We start from the raw sequence: 15,061 nt of genomic DNA on the forward strand, positions 1-15,061 counted from the left end.
AGCATGACACTGAGCGAAGATGCTCCACTTGAGGAAAGTTGCCAGCATAAATAGGTGGAGAAGGAGGAGAAGCTATTGCATTGAGGCATTAATGCATTGAGGCATTGTGGATTCTCCTACGAGTTGCTGTCTGAGCTGTTGGTTCTCCTGGAGAAGCTTTGGTCCTCACATTGAGCATTGCTTCCTGGCTCTTGTCGTCGGAAGAGCTCGGGGCCTCCGTGTCACTGAGGATGGCTGTGGTGCCTTCAGGACAGCCCTGGTCTTTGTTGTGAATGTGACTTCTCGGCTCCCCCATAGAACCCTCATCCCACTAGCACAGCTCCTGCACCCTGCTGGCCTAGACTTTCTGGCTTCCACCGCTGACCTTTGGGCCTTCCCAGCATGGATCCGTTAAAGAGACTGGCGTGAGTTCTTCTTGTGGGCTCTGGACCTCCAGTTGGATTCATGGGAGGCACTGTCATGAGCTCTGGGTTTTTATCTGGACTGATGTGGGACATTGCTGTGGGATTTAGGCCCTTGACTAAATATTCTATGTCTTTAGTGTTGTGGATAGATTTCCTGCATTTTCTTGTGTTAACTCCTGGTGACCATTATAAAAATAATATTATAACTGCATGTCCTGATTCTAACTGTTCTCTGCATAACCCCTGCTACAACAAAGGGATATCCTTTCATTTTCTTATATCCTCTTCAATCTCCTTTTTTCAAAGTACTATAGTTTTCTTTTCCCTCCCCTTCCCTTCCCTTCCCTTCCCTTCCCTTCCCTTCCCTTCCCTTCCCTTCCCTTCCCTTCTCTTCCTTCCTCCTTTCCTCCCTTTCTTTCTCCTTTTATTCGTTTCTTTCTTTATTTTTTTGAGAAAGGGTCTTGTCATGTAGGTCAGGCTGGCTTTGAACTCATTATGTAGCCCTGGATGCCCTCACACTCACAGCAGTTCTCCTGCATCAGCTTTCTGAGTGCTGAGATTACAAGCATGCACCACTATGCCCAGTTTAGTACTATAGTTTTCAATACAGGTCTTTCACTTCCTTTTAGATTGGTGTTTAAGTACTTCCTTTTTCTTGATTGTATTGTGAAAGGTCTCATTCCCTACTTTCTCTCTCGTTGAGTTTGCTATTCTTGTACAGGAATGCTACTGAGCTTTGTTGACTTTGTATTCAGTTATGTGACTGAATAAGGTTATAAATCTAGAAGTCTTATGGTGGGATTTTGGGGTCTTCTGTGTAGAGTATCATGTCATCAGCAAACAGTTTAAATTGTTATCCTTAATATCCATATTCCTTTATTTCTTTCTCTTGTCTAATTGCCCTGGCTAATAATTCCAGAACTATATTGAATAGGAATGGTGATAGTGGGCATCTTTGTCTAGTTCCTGATTTTAGAGTGAAAGATTTCATTTTTTTTTAACATTTTGTATGGTTTGAGCTATTGGTTTGTTATAAATAGCTTTTTTTGGATTGAGATAAAGATCATTATTCCAATTTTTTTGCAGGGCTTTATCCTGAAGGTATTTTGCACTTTGTTGAGCGCTTTTTCTGCAGTTTTTGAGATGATCATGTGTTTTTTGTCCTTGGGTTTATTAATATGGTGTAAACATTTATTGATTTGTATATGTTGAACCATCTCTGCACCCCTGGGATGAATCATACTTGGTCATAGTATATAATCTTCTTGCTGATTTATTGCATTTTGCTTACCAGTATATTCTTGAGGAATTTTGCATCTGTATTTCATAAAGGAGATTGGCCTGTAGTTCTCTATTTTGGTTGGCCCCATCAATGGTTTTGGTATCAGTGTAATACTTGCTTCCAGGAATGACTTTGGGAGTATTCCTTCCCTCTCAATTTCATTAAAGAGTTTGTGGAGTAGTTGTGTTAGATCTTTTCTACAATTCATGTAGAATTGACCATGGAATCCATCAGGACTTGAGCTTTTCTTTTTTTAATAGGTTTTAATAACATCTTTAATTTCATTGGCTGATGATTACTTATTTAGAATTTTTGTGTCTTCTTTGATTCAGCTTTGGTAATTCATATGTATATAGGAATTTATCCATTTCTTCGGTGTTTTCCATTTTTATTAGGTTCTTTTCATTTTTATTAGGTTCTCAAAGCAGGTATTGATGATTTGGATTTCTACAGGATCTGTTGTGATTGTACCACTTTCACTTTTAATGGCTTAGGTTTGAGTCTTTTTCTCCCTTCTTGTAATAGAGTTGGCTAAGAGTTTGGCAATTTTATTTAGTCCTCGAAAAAACCAATTATTGGGTTCATGGATTCTTTGTATTGTTTTCTTAGTCTGAATTGCATTAATTTCTGCTCTGATCTTTATAATTTTCTCCCTCATGAGCTTAACTTGCTTTTCTTTTCCTAGAAGCTTGCGGTTTAACATAAAAATGTGAAAAAAAGCAAAAACTAAAAGAAAGTTAGGATGTTTATTTGTGTTTCCTCTGTTTTTGTGATGTGGGAAATCACTATTATTAATTTCCCTGATAGGACTGCTTTCATTGTATCCCATAAGTTTTGGTATCTCTCACTGGTATTATCATTTAATTGTAGAAACTGCCTAATTTCTTTACAGCATAATCAGTCTGGGCTGGATGTTGTTTTCATTCAGAGCTGGAAATACTTCATTCCAATCTCTCCATGAGCTAAGAGTTTGTGTTGAGAAGTCTGATATCTATCTGATGGGCTTTCTTTTTTAGGTGACTTTTTTCTTTTCTCTAACAGTTTTTAATATTCTGTCCTTGTGTTAAATTTTTGGAATCTTGGGTACTATATGCATTGGTTTAGAATTCGTTTTGATCCTGGATAATTGCAATTCTTACTTGTCTGTATATCAAATTCTTTTTCCATGCTTGGAAAGTATTCTGCCATTACTTCTGTGAATATGCTTCTTATGTTAGTTGAGCTATCTCTTGCTTTTTCATTAACTTTGATCAATCTTATGTTATTATTCTTTGCATCATCCAACAGATATTGGATTAATTTTTCACAGTCTCTTGATATTTTAAACAAATCTTTATTTCTATGATTTCTAACTACAAACTTGTCTTTTAGATATGATAGTCTATGCCCATATTTGTTAATTCTGCTGTGTATACTTTCTAAAGAATTTTTAATCTCTTGGATACCTGTTTGAATCTATTTCATAGATTACATTTCTTTCCTATGTTCAAAACTTATGATTTCCTTCATTTTTCTTTTTTTATTTTAAAAAGCAAAACAAACAAACAAAAAAAAGAAATAATGCAGAATTTCACAAAAACAGTCAGAAATCAACACTAGGTAATATATTGCATATGGTTATCTTAGAAATAGTTGTTAGGTTACAAGATTTAGGCATAAAAAATTATCAGACAATCACTGTGGAAACCAGTGTGGAGATTCCTCAACAAACTACGATTGGAAGTTCCATTCAATCCAGCTATTCTTCTCCTGGGTATTTCCCCAGAAAAACTGAAAATATCATGCCACAGTGATGCATGTGCATTATAGCATCACAATTTACACAATTTAGTAATAGCTAAATCTTGAAAACAACCAAAATGCCCATCAACTGCAGAATGTATAAAAAAGATGTACTTTTATACAATGGAATATTACTCAGCTATAAAGGAGGATAATCCCTCATTTTCTTAAGCTCTTCTATTTTTTAAAATTTGTGTCTAACCATGTCTATCATTAAGGTTGTCATCTCTTTAGTTATCTGTGAAATTATTTCTAATGTGATTTTTTCTAGAGCTCCACTCAGCTTCTTTGTTACTTCCCCTGCTACCATTTCAGAGGATGCAGGTGGTGGTTTTTTTATTTATTCTATATCACTGTCTCCTGGGTTTGCCTCGGGCAAGCTAAAATTCTTAAAGTGGTGATGTACACAAAGGAGTTACAGTTTGAGAGAAGAGGAATGCGGGGAGTTAGCACCAAAGCTCAAAGCTTCAGGACATAAGGTGTGAGGGAGAGTGGTGATCATAAAATCTTGTTTGGGAAAACACAGGGACCATTTCCGTCTCAAGGTCTGCTTGGGAGCTCCCAGAAATAGTTGGGAAGGATTTAAGAGTGGTCAGATTTCTCAGAATTAAAGGTGACAACACTCAGACAAATGTCATTTTTACTGTTACTGTGACCATATTTTATTTTAGAATCTTGTTGCCTAAGACAACCTAGATTATATGACTATGTATTTATTTATTATTTTAAGGCACTCGGGAATGTCAGACAGTTAAAAATAGTTGTATTTAAGTGAAGATGTTATAGACAAATTTTGTGGTAATATTTTAGTAACAATTGTGCAGTTATAATTGAACTGTCACCACAAAAGTAACAAATACTATAAATATAAAAATGTCATTTCTCATACAGTTTGGTTCTTGTTTATGAATTCTCTGCCCTCTCCCAGATCTTTAAAATTTCTACCTACTTTGTATTCTGTTTTGATATTTAGATCTTTGATTCATTTTGACTTTAGTGTAGTCCATGGTGACAGGCATAGGTCTAGTTTTAGTCTTCAGCATACGGAAAGTCAGTTTTTCTAGGACCAATTATTAAAGAGGCAGAAGCTATCTTTCTTCCAGTGAGTGTGTTTGGCCTCTTTGTCAAAGATAAGGTGACTGAGCGTGTTTGTAGTTGTGTTGGTGTCTTCCATTCTGTTGAAGTGATCCTCAACTGGGAATCTCATCTTATTAAAAAGATTTTGCATGTCAAAAGAAATCATCAACAGAGGGAAAAGAAAACTTGCAAATTGGGAATAAGTTTTAGCCAACTGTCCCTCATACAAAAGACTTCTACCTGGAACATATAAATAATTTTTTAAAAATCAAGTCCCCAAAATTTGAACACCCAACCAAAAATGGGCATCTGAGATGAATACATACTTCTCAGATGAAAGAATACAAATGGCAAACAAATATATGAAAGAATATTCAACATCACTGGTCATTTGAGAAATGCAAATTAAAACAATACTGAGATTCCATCTCACTCAAGAAAGAATGGCTATCATCAAGAAATTAACCAATAACAAATGCTAACAGGGCTGTGGGGAAAAAGGAACCCTTCTCCATTGTTGGTGGGAGTGTAGAGTGATGCAACCACTGTGGAAATCTGTATGGAGATTCCTCAAAAAATTAGGATTAGAGGTCCCATTTGACCCAGCTATTCCTTTCTGGGTATTTTCCTAGAGGAAATAAAAACATACCACAGTTATATATGTGCACCTATATTTATAGCAATACAATTTGTAATAGCTAAATCTTGGAAATAACCCAAATGCCCCTTAACTGAGGAGTGGATAAAAAAGATGAGGTATTTTTGTACAATGGAGTACTACTCAGCTATAAAGAAAGCTAAATTTGAGATTTTTATAGGTAAATGGATACAATTAGAAACTATCTCATAAGTGAAATAAATCAGACTCACATGTGTAAGCATTGTATTGTCTTCCTCATGAAATAAACTGAAAGAGTAAATAAGATCTAAAAGGTATGATAGATATTGTGAAAGGAAAATAAACTGCTCAAAAGGAAAGAATAGGGATGAGGAAAAAGAGAAAAAAAGGAAAAATATATATATATATACTCACACACACACAAGACAGCCAAGATAATTATACTAATTCTAGTAGTTCATGAAAAGAAACTGTGAGTGCTTACATTGTTGGATATGCTTTGAATGTCTGCATCTTATAATCTGAACAACTATTTTGAAGATAACAATATGCAATATCATGACCATTGTTAATTTTCTATCATCTTGTTTTGAAATCTATCGTTTCATTGTTGTTTCGTTTTCTTTTAATCTCTTTGAAAATTAACTAAATAAAAATTTTTAAAATAAAAATATTATTAAATTGTAATTACAAAAATTTATATACTTTAATATAATTATTAAACTTGAGACCATACTCATTAGCAAAATAAGTAAGACAAATATGTGTAAACTTCATATTGTCCCATTAGTGTGAAAGAAACAACATATGTATATGTGTAAGTGTATGTATATAAAAATAGTTAAGATAAAATTGTAACTATTCATATATACACATGTACATATTCAAGTATATCTTTATATAGAAGTATAGATAATTAAAGGTACACATTATCCACATTGGTTTGGGAACAATTTGTGACTTGGACACTTTAGGGGTCAATGTAGTGGCTTCTAAATAAGCCACTGTTGGCCCTTTTTATGTTTTGGTAGGAAAAGCTGATGTATTTGGAAACAGAGGAAGACAGTAGACTATTAGGACCCAATTAGGGAGAAGTAAGATGAGCAGTCACTTCTTACACAACAAGAAAAGATAAAAGAAGAAAACAAATGATACAAGCTCACTAGACAAGCTCCTGCCCTTGGGGCAGGATTGAGCCACGGACAAAGGAATCTTCTCTTCCAATCTCCTTGGGCTTTCTTTTCCTTTCTTTCTCTTTCGTACTGCTAGTTTATGAATATGTGTTTAGTTACTTTGGCTTACTCAGTTCTCTTTCTCAGAGTGTCTTGTTTGCTTTTCTCTTGTTGCTGGGACAAAATATCCGACTCCCAAAATTAGGGAAGGAAAAGTTTATTTAGCTTATAGTTTCTGGAGGTTTCAGTCCATACTTAGCTGGTTCTAAGGTAGGGTGGCATGGTTAATGGACAACTGTTCACAGCAGTTGCACACAATAAGGCAAAAAGGGCAAAAGGGAAAGACCCGTTCCTTCTTCCTCCCTTATATTGTCTGCTGGCTACCTGCTCCTGGGTGGGTGCAGTGCTCACTCCACCAGTCTCAATGCTAGACCACTGAATGTAGGCACAGCAGCCTTCAAAAGGCCTGTCACCAAGACCACATGAGGCTCTGGGGAGACACTGAAACACAAACCATAACCCAGGTTTCTGTTTGTTTGTTTTTGTTTTTAGCACAAACACTTGTAGGTTCTTGAGTGCTGCCAGATCTGGCTTTATTTTCCAGCACTGATGGGGATTCTGGACTTAACAATGTCCTAGGCTTTAGGAGATTCCAGCATAGCACACTGTGCCTGGACATCCTGGCTGCCTCACTCCCAGCTGCCACGTGCTGCCTGGCCCTATGGATGTTTCTCTACCAGGGCTGAGCTTTGGTACAGTTGGCAACCACAACTTCATGGATGCCCTGAGCTCTTTTGCAAGGTAGACTGCAATTCCTATTGTCCCTGGAAACATGCTTTGCTTGAATTCATAAGTCCTTTGGCCTCAGGAAGGCTGAGGAACCACATTTGAAGAAAGTAGTGTGTGACTGAAGCCAGTCCCAGGCCACCCTATCTGGCCTACTACTCAAAGATTTCCAGGGCTTACTTTGGCTCCACTTTGAGGGTCTTTGAAGACTGACTGTGACTATCATTTAAGTAAATCTAGGCCATAGGCTCCCAGCCCACAGGTCACATGATTCCTCCACACTCAGTGCAAGTGGCTTATCTGATTCTTGGACTTATTTAATACATTTACTAAGAAAATTCCATCTAGAGTGTAATATCCTTAGGAGACTATGAAGAATCCTTCATTTTGACTTTATCTGATATATACACTGCCCCCAGTGACCACAGGTGTTCAAGGGCTGCTAAATGTGAAGGAAACTTCTTTTTTTTAATGAGACAAAAAGTTTCTTACAGTACAGATAGAGGACAGGCTTAAGGGCAGAGTGTGGTTCCTCAGAGAAAAAAGGCCTGAGGCCCAAAACATTTGGGAATTGGGATTGTTTATGTGTTTTGAGTTGTGAGACTGGGAAATTTGATACTCTCTATTCTTAGTCTTGTCTTGTGGGTAGGAGACCATGGCCCATAGTAAGATAATGGTCCATTCACATGGGAAATCTCAAAAGAGTGTCCAGACATGAAGGAAAGAGGACCATTTGCAAGTAAAGAAAGAATGGGAAAACACAATCTTAGATGGAAGGGAGTTGCCTAGGTTTGCTATGTTTTGAGAGAAAACAAGAAAAAATAAATAAATTGGGCTTATGTTGTGAGGCTGCAGTTTTTCTTAGAAGTACAATATTTTAAATATTTATTTCCTCATCTCCTTTTAATGTCTCTTTTTTATTTTTTCTATCATACCCCCCCCCACTTAAGTCCCTTATTCTTAAGGGGGTGCAGAAGGCCAACAGTCCATTTTGAGTAATTCTCTTTGCTAAGGAGGGACATTGAGCCTGCCTACCCAGGACCAAAAGTCTCAGCTGCACTGATCTAAACAATACATATGAATATTGGGTTTCACCTTTTGAAGAACGATCATCTTTTGATATAGTCAACCCAAAACTGAGATATTTGCAATTGCCCTGTCTCTTTTCAGATTGCTTTGTGGTTGCCAAGATAAATGTCACCGGGCTGGGTCAGAGGTCATTGAAGCTGAAATAAAGTTAATAATTGAACCTATCCTTTTAAAATAAGTTTACAGGATTGCTGATTCCTGTCAAAGAAAAAGGATCTGTGTTATGGCTCATACCTGGGTGTCCCCCAAAGCCTTGTGCATTCATGGGGCAGGGACAGGTTTTTCAGAGATTGCTGAATCTAGACTTTGTGATTGGTTCATTGTCTTAGTGTGGTATTGGGGCTGTGAGTGCTACACTCACGCTAGGGTAGGTAGTCTCCATACCATATAAAGGAGGAAAAGAGGCTTAATCTCCCCTGTTCCTCTTGTTGCTTTTGCTGCCTCTTGCCACTTTGAACAGTTGCCCCTCAACTACCCTGCCTTGGAGCCAACTGATTATGGACGGAAACTTCCACAAACTGTGAGCTAAAAAACTTTTCCTTCCTTAATGTTGAGCACCAGATATTTTGTCTCACCAATGAAAAAATTAACCAATACAATGTCGGAAAAAAAGACACAAGAAGATTTGTTACAGATAGAGACACAAGACACATTTAAGAACGGACTGAAGATAAATGAGGGAGCTGGAGGAAACACCTGACATCCTGATAGAAACCCTGGTGTGAGGTCTGAGTTTTCACCTGGTGGTAGTTAGTGGTTGATTCCCAATATCTTGAAGAAGCATCAGATCTATTTAATAATCAGAAGAAGCGTCTGACGAACACTTAAAACATGTAGAATCTGGCTAACTTCAGTGAGATCACAGAACTCCAGTTTACCGCTATGAAATGCTGTGGCCTAAAGCTGTCTTTTCACACTTTAATGTGTGTGTGGATCATCTGGGGACTTTGTAAACGTGTAGATTCTGTCTGATTCAGCAGATATGGCTGAGCCATATCCGAGAGTCTGAACCTTGACCCATTCCCAGGTGACACTAATATTGCTGGCCCAAGGCCCATACTCCAAGTAGCAAGACTGAGAAAGAACAAAAGAATTAACAGCATTGTATTATAGTGGTCCATGCACACTTTATAGCCATACAATGCATAATAGCTAAATCTTGGAAGCAGCCTATATGCCCATCAACAGATGGACAAAGAAAATATGATATTTGCACACAATAAATTATTGCTTTGCCCTAAAGAAGGATGAATAAGTCATTAGTGAGAAAATGGGATGTATCTTGAGATCATAATGCTAAGTGAAATAAATCAGACACACAGCTTTAATATTGCATGCTCTTTCTTATACGAGAAACCCAAAATCTAAATAAAGAGCAAAATAAAAGATAGATATTAGAAAGTAGGGAGATAGGGCTTTCTCAGATAAGAGGGGGATTAAGAGATGTGGTAGGGGAAGTGATGGAAAATGGATGAACAAAGGAATTAAGATGTGTTATGTACATGTATCAACTCCCCACAAAGAATAGAGTATTATATACTCCAAACATGTACTAACAAAAGAAATTCTGAAGAAAAGTAAATGGAAAAGCATCCCAGAGTATAGATTCCTTTCTACCGATGTAATTTTCTTGCAGCTGGGAAGGAAACCACCTTTAAGACAAATGGAAATTGTCTTCGTCCATTTGGAGTTTGTCATGTTCCTCCAGGGAGATGACATTTCTTTGTGAACAAGCAGGAAAAGGGAACTGACTATTGTTTGAGAGGAATCCTCAAAAATGTAGGACTTTCCACCCCACTGCACACCTGCCCCTCTCCCATGTATCTGGTAACAGCCCTCCCTCCCCACCTATCCAGCGATGCCCATGGTGAGGTTCCCTTGGGCCCTCAGATAGGGCAGAGAGGAGCATGCAAAACTGCTCAGTGGCTCAATAAGGGTTCATTGGGACAGTGGGGATTTTCAGGGAAGGTAATGGAGTCTTTTCAGTCTCCATCTGGTGTGTGGATAGTCCTTAGCAGCTCAATGTGTTTGGCATTGTGGGAGTCAGAAAGAAATAATAACTTTCCCCTGCTCTCCAGACAGTTACACTCTAGTGAGGAAGAGACATGTGGGCCAGCAACAGTGGAACGATGTAAGGGTTAGTTTTGGGAGAGGACTTAGACCAGGCTTCCCAGAAAAGCAGCATGGAGCTAGGGCTTTTCTAGGTAGACAGGAAACATGGGAGAGCATTCTGACGAGTGCACCCAGGTTGGGCTTCCTTCAGGAGAGGCTGTGGAAAGCAGCTAGCTCCAAAAAGCAGACAGTTGTCTGCGTGAAAACAGCGGAAAGGCTCTTGCTGAGAATTAGATACCTGTGTGGCCAGATGCAGTGCTCAGAAACTGTGGGGAGTCTCTTTTCTAATGTTTCTCTCTCTCTCTCTCTCTCTCTCTCTCTCTCTCTCTCTCTCTCTCTCTCTCTGTGTGTGTGTGTGTGTGTGTGTGTGTGTGTGTGATGGTGGGACTCCAGCTCAGTGTTTTTTGCATAGTAAGTTCACATTCTATCATTGGGCAATGACCCCAGCCCCTCTCTGAGTAACTTTGTAAGTATTTCTATCAGGTTAAAGGTAGATAATAAAGAGCTGGTTGGTATAATGAAAAGGATATCTATGAGCTTTTCTAAAACTACAAAGAGACCAAAGTAGATCAGAGTGCTCTGGGGACAGGCGCGTTGTCTAAGGCAGCTGCAAGATTGGAAAGGGGCATAACTGTCACCTAGTGGCCCAGACCTGCAAACGTGAGCACTGTTCTTAAAGTGCGTAGTCTCTTCACATGTACAATCGTGATAGCTTATATAGGTCACTTAGCCCAATTTCCTCCGCCCTTTTCCAGCTCCTAGCCCCTTGCTTTGGTTACTGGAAAACGTTGATCCAATTCCAAAAATGTCAAACAGGCAGTAAAACACAAGAAATTAAGTCACATTAAAGTGTAAAGAATTATTCGATGTCAGTGACTAATGTCGCCTCTGTAGCTAATTCAATAGAGGAAGGGAACTGATAGAGGACTCAGAAAGCAGGAAAAGCCAGAGAGCGGGTAGGGAGTGGTTGTTCTTAAAAGGAAAAACAAACACAGGACAAGGAGGAGGCTGGCATGCATTCCTCTTTGATGTTGTTTGTTTACCTTTTCCTGGGAAGGGGCACAAAGAAGTTCTTTGTGACATTATTTTTAGAACTATTTTCAAATAGAGTGGCAAGCAAAGACTCTGGTGCTGTTTTGCTAGAAAGAGGATTTAGCACAGCTAATTTTGTTGTAGAACCATTTTGTTCCTAGGTGCACCAACATGTTAAACATTCTGGAGAAAGAAACGCTCTATCTGGCCACTGGAAGATGTCTGGACCTTCCTTTAGTGCCACAAAAGGCCCTTCTGAAATTGCCCAGTTGGGTGTGGTCAGCTAAAGTCTGTTTGCCTGTTTTCCCACTGGACTCCTGTCCCCCCGGGTCCCTTGCCAACCCCAGGTCCCCGCACAGACTGCAAAGAAGGCATCTGTGCATAAAAGGCTGAGTGCTGCAAGGAGAGGCATTATGAGCATGTGAAAGTGAGTGTCAGGACAGAGGGAAGAGCAGACCCCAGGGGGGAGGACCAGGGACTTTATCGCAAACAGAGGCCAGTTCTCATGTGGACTCCCTTTTCCAAAGGGGCTCTAAAAAAAATGAGGTAAAAACCATCTGAGTGAAAACTTCAAAGGTTCAGGTTATGCCACTGAGCCTGAGAGAAAGGATCCTAGAAAGATTTTTAGCTGCCTTTAATTTGCTCTGGGGTTTCTACTATTTGGTTAACTTACAATTTCCTTTTAAAAATTGTTATAGACATTATAAAATTTAGCATTTTAGCCATTTTAAATATAAAATTCATTGATAATTGTTTGTCACTATCATCACTATGCATTGCCTGAAAATTTTATGATCCTATCTGAAATTCCATACTCATTAAACATGAACTGTTTTTGGTTTTTTTTTTTTGTTGTTATTTTTCTTTTTTTTATCGGTACAGGGGATGGAACTCATGACCACACACTTGTAAGGCAGGTGCTTATGCCACTGAGCTAAATCCCCAGCCTCTAAACATGACCTCTTCATTCCGCTCTCCTTTCTGCCCCTGGTAACTAACCAGTGTTTCATCTTTTGTCTTTATGAATTCTAGATATTTCATGTAAGTGGACCCATACAATATGTGCTTATTTTTTATAGTGACCTCTTTTAAAGGAAAAAGATAAACATTACAGGCTTGCTGTACTGAGTCTTCTGATGTTGCCTCCCTCCGAGGTATAAAATTCTAAACTTATAGCTTCGCTAGTAATAAAGTAAATTTTCAAACTAAACTTAAAAGTTCACCAAATTTTGTATATTTTAATGTGAGAGAAAATACTTTATAGAACAAACATCAAAGTTGTTTAATGATGGAGATGGTTTTGGTTCTGGTTCTATATTTAATTTGTGTTTGCATTTTGGCTTCAGTTGCTTTACTGCAGAGAGCTGTTTGCTTATGTAGGTTATAGAAAATGTTACTTGTAACATCAAAGCTGGTTTTGATAGCAGGATTATCAAACTACTCGCTTAACTATAACGTTGCCAGCAGGCAATTCTTGGAGCCAAGTTTAATGAAGTGTTACTAGATAATAACATACAATTATCTTTTCTTGGAGCTAAAAGTAGCACTGTAGTATTACTGAAATCTGAATTAAAGAAGCGTCTAATCTAATTATTGTTAGAATTGGGAATAGAAAAATGGTTTCTTGTGATGACCTTGCTGCTAATGAATTACCGAAGCAACAGAATTTGAATACAAGATTACCATCTACTTCCACATTGAGTTCTGCATACTTAGAAATAATTTTGACTGTTTAATGCTATGAAACAAACCACTCCAAAATGTAATGTCTTAAAACAATATTTGGCCATAACTCTAAGATGTGGGCAGGGCTTCCTCAAAATAAAGGGCTGTGTTCCAAGGGCAAGTGTGCAAAAAGAGCCTGGCAGAAGCTCTATCCTTTGTGTAACCTCACCTGAAAAACCGTGTGGCATCACTTTTAACTTTGTTATCTGTTAAAGCTGTCACAAAAGTCCAGCTAGGATGAAGGGAAAAGAATGTAGACTCCACTTCTTAATGGGATAGTGACAAGTTTCCAGGAATATTGCTGAGCTCAGTTTTGAAAAATACAGTCTTCCGTACTTCATACCTGTCTGCGAGGTGATGACTCAAGTGTTGTACCACATTTTTACATTCAAGCCATTACAACATTCTCACATATACAGTAAACCTTGATGTCATTTGAACTTATTGTGAAGACATCTGTAAGCTCAGCCTTAGGTACTGAAATTTCAGGAGTGATCCAAGGTAGTCATCCAGATGATTAGAACAAATTAAGAATTATTTTCATATTAGAACAATCTAAGAATTATTCTCATATTATTGAAATAGAGAGGCAACTTTCTAGAAATGTCCAGAAAATTTTTGCTGATCTTTAAAATAACTCCCTCATTTGATGAACACTGACTTAAGTCTTAGACTGGAGGTGCAAACCACATCCTCCCAACCCTCATATAGCCCACCAGTTTCCTAAGCAAACGTCACAGTGCTGTCACCATGGGCAGTGTGATTTATAGCATGATTCCTCTTCCAGATTTCCCTTGGAAAGTCATAGTTCAAGAATTTAATCCTGGTCATCCCTGTGTCTTTCCCTCACGATAACTTTTAAAACCGTCAGATTGTTTTTAATGATTTTCAGCTGCATGATGGTTCTTGCTGACATAGCTGAGATTTGTGGATTGATCCAAAGGTCATTCACTGGATTTTTCTCAGTGTCCAATCTGGAGAACTGGATACTAAATTCAGGCTATAGTTGGTGGAAAAGAAGCAGAGGGACTTTTTTCTGACTAACCATGTGATTCCTCACTCCTGATTATCTTATCAGGTAGATCTTGAGAATGCCTCCCACACTTACAAAGCCTTTGCTGAGATCTTCTTTTAACAATTTTAGTGATGGAAGACAGCACAGGAAGCATATCTTTAGGTACCTCTGAATGGTGCATAAGTACACAGAGAAACTAAGTATCTAAATGAGTGTTTGCCCAGTGGTGACAGTACTTCATACCTCTCACAGCCATGGGCAGCTTCTTGTGGTAGACCCAGGGACTGTAGGTCCAGTTGGTTTGGACCTTTGGGTGTCTTTACTGAGCAGCTACAGGGAAGTAGCAGCAGATCTTGGAGTGGGGATAAAAGCTCTTTTCTTGAGACACTACAGTAACTATTATTGTTGGGTTATCTTGTGGTGAAACACTATGTTGCTTAAATTGTTCTGTTCTGACCTGTGTTGTTATGTTGTTATGTCCTCTTTTATCTCAATCTCCTCCCTTTTAAAAATTTATCATTTTTTTAATTAAGGGAAAAATTTTAAAAAATTAGCAGGATATATTATAGTAACTTTTTTGATTTCCTATTAACTCGATTTGAAGCCCTGTATTGCTCTCACCATCTTGTTTTGACTAATTTTACTCTATTCTGTTCTGTTTGATAGTATTAAGTTTGAGGGTATCGGCAACTACTTTGAAGGCAATAAGATTCACTATGATGCCCATTCTGTTTGACTGTTACCTTCTTTGAAGTTCAGTAATGTCTCCAATGTTTAGGTTTTATTGGTCTTGTTCTGTACTGTTTTGTTCAATTTTATTATACCTGATGATACAGGCAGTTCTTTTTAAGGTAGCAAGAGACATTATGGTAACCATTGTTGATTACCTTGTGTTTTGTTATCATGTACTACGTCCATCCTTTGTTTTGACTGACTGACTGCTTTGTTTTGTCACATTTGGTTTTA

The sequence above is a fragment of the Cavia porcellus genome, unplaced genomic scaffold (genome assembly GCF_034190915.1).
Source record: "Cavia porcellus strain 051 isolate PalLab524CR breed Dunkin Hartley unplaced genomic scaffold, mCavPor4.1 scaffold_15, whole genome shotgun sequence".
Taxonomy (NCBI): Eukaryota; Metazoa; Chordata; class Mammalia; order Rodentia; family Caviidae; genus Cavia; species Cavia porcellus.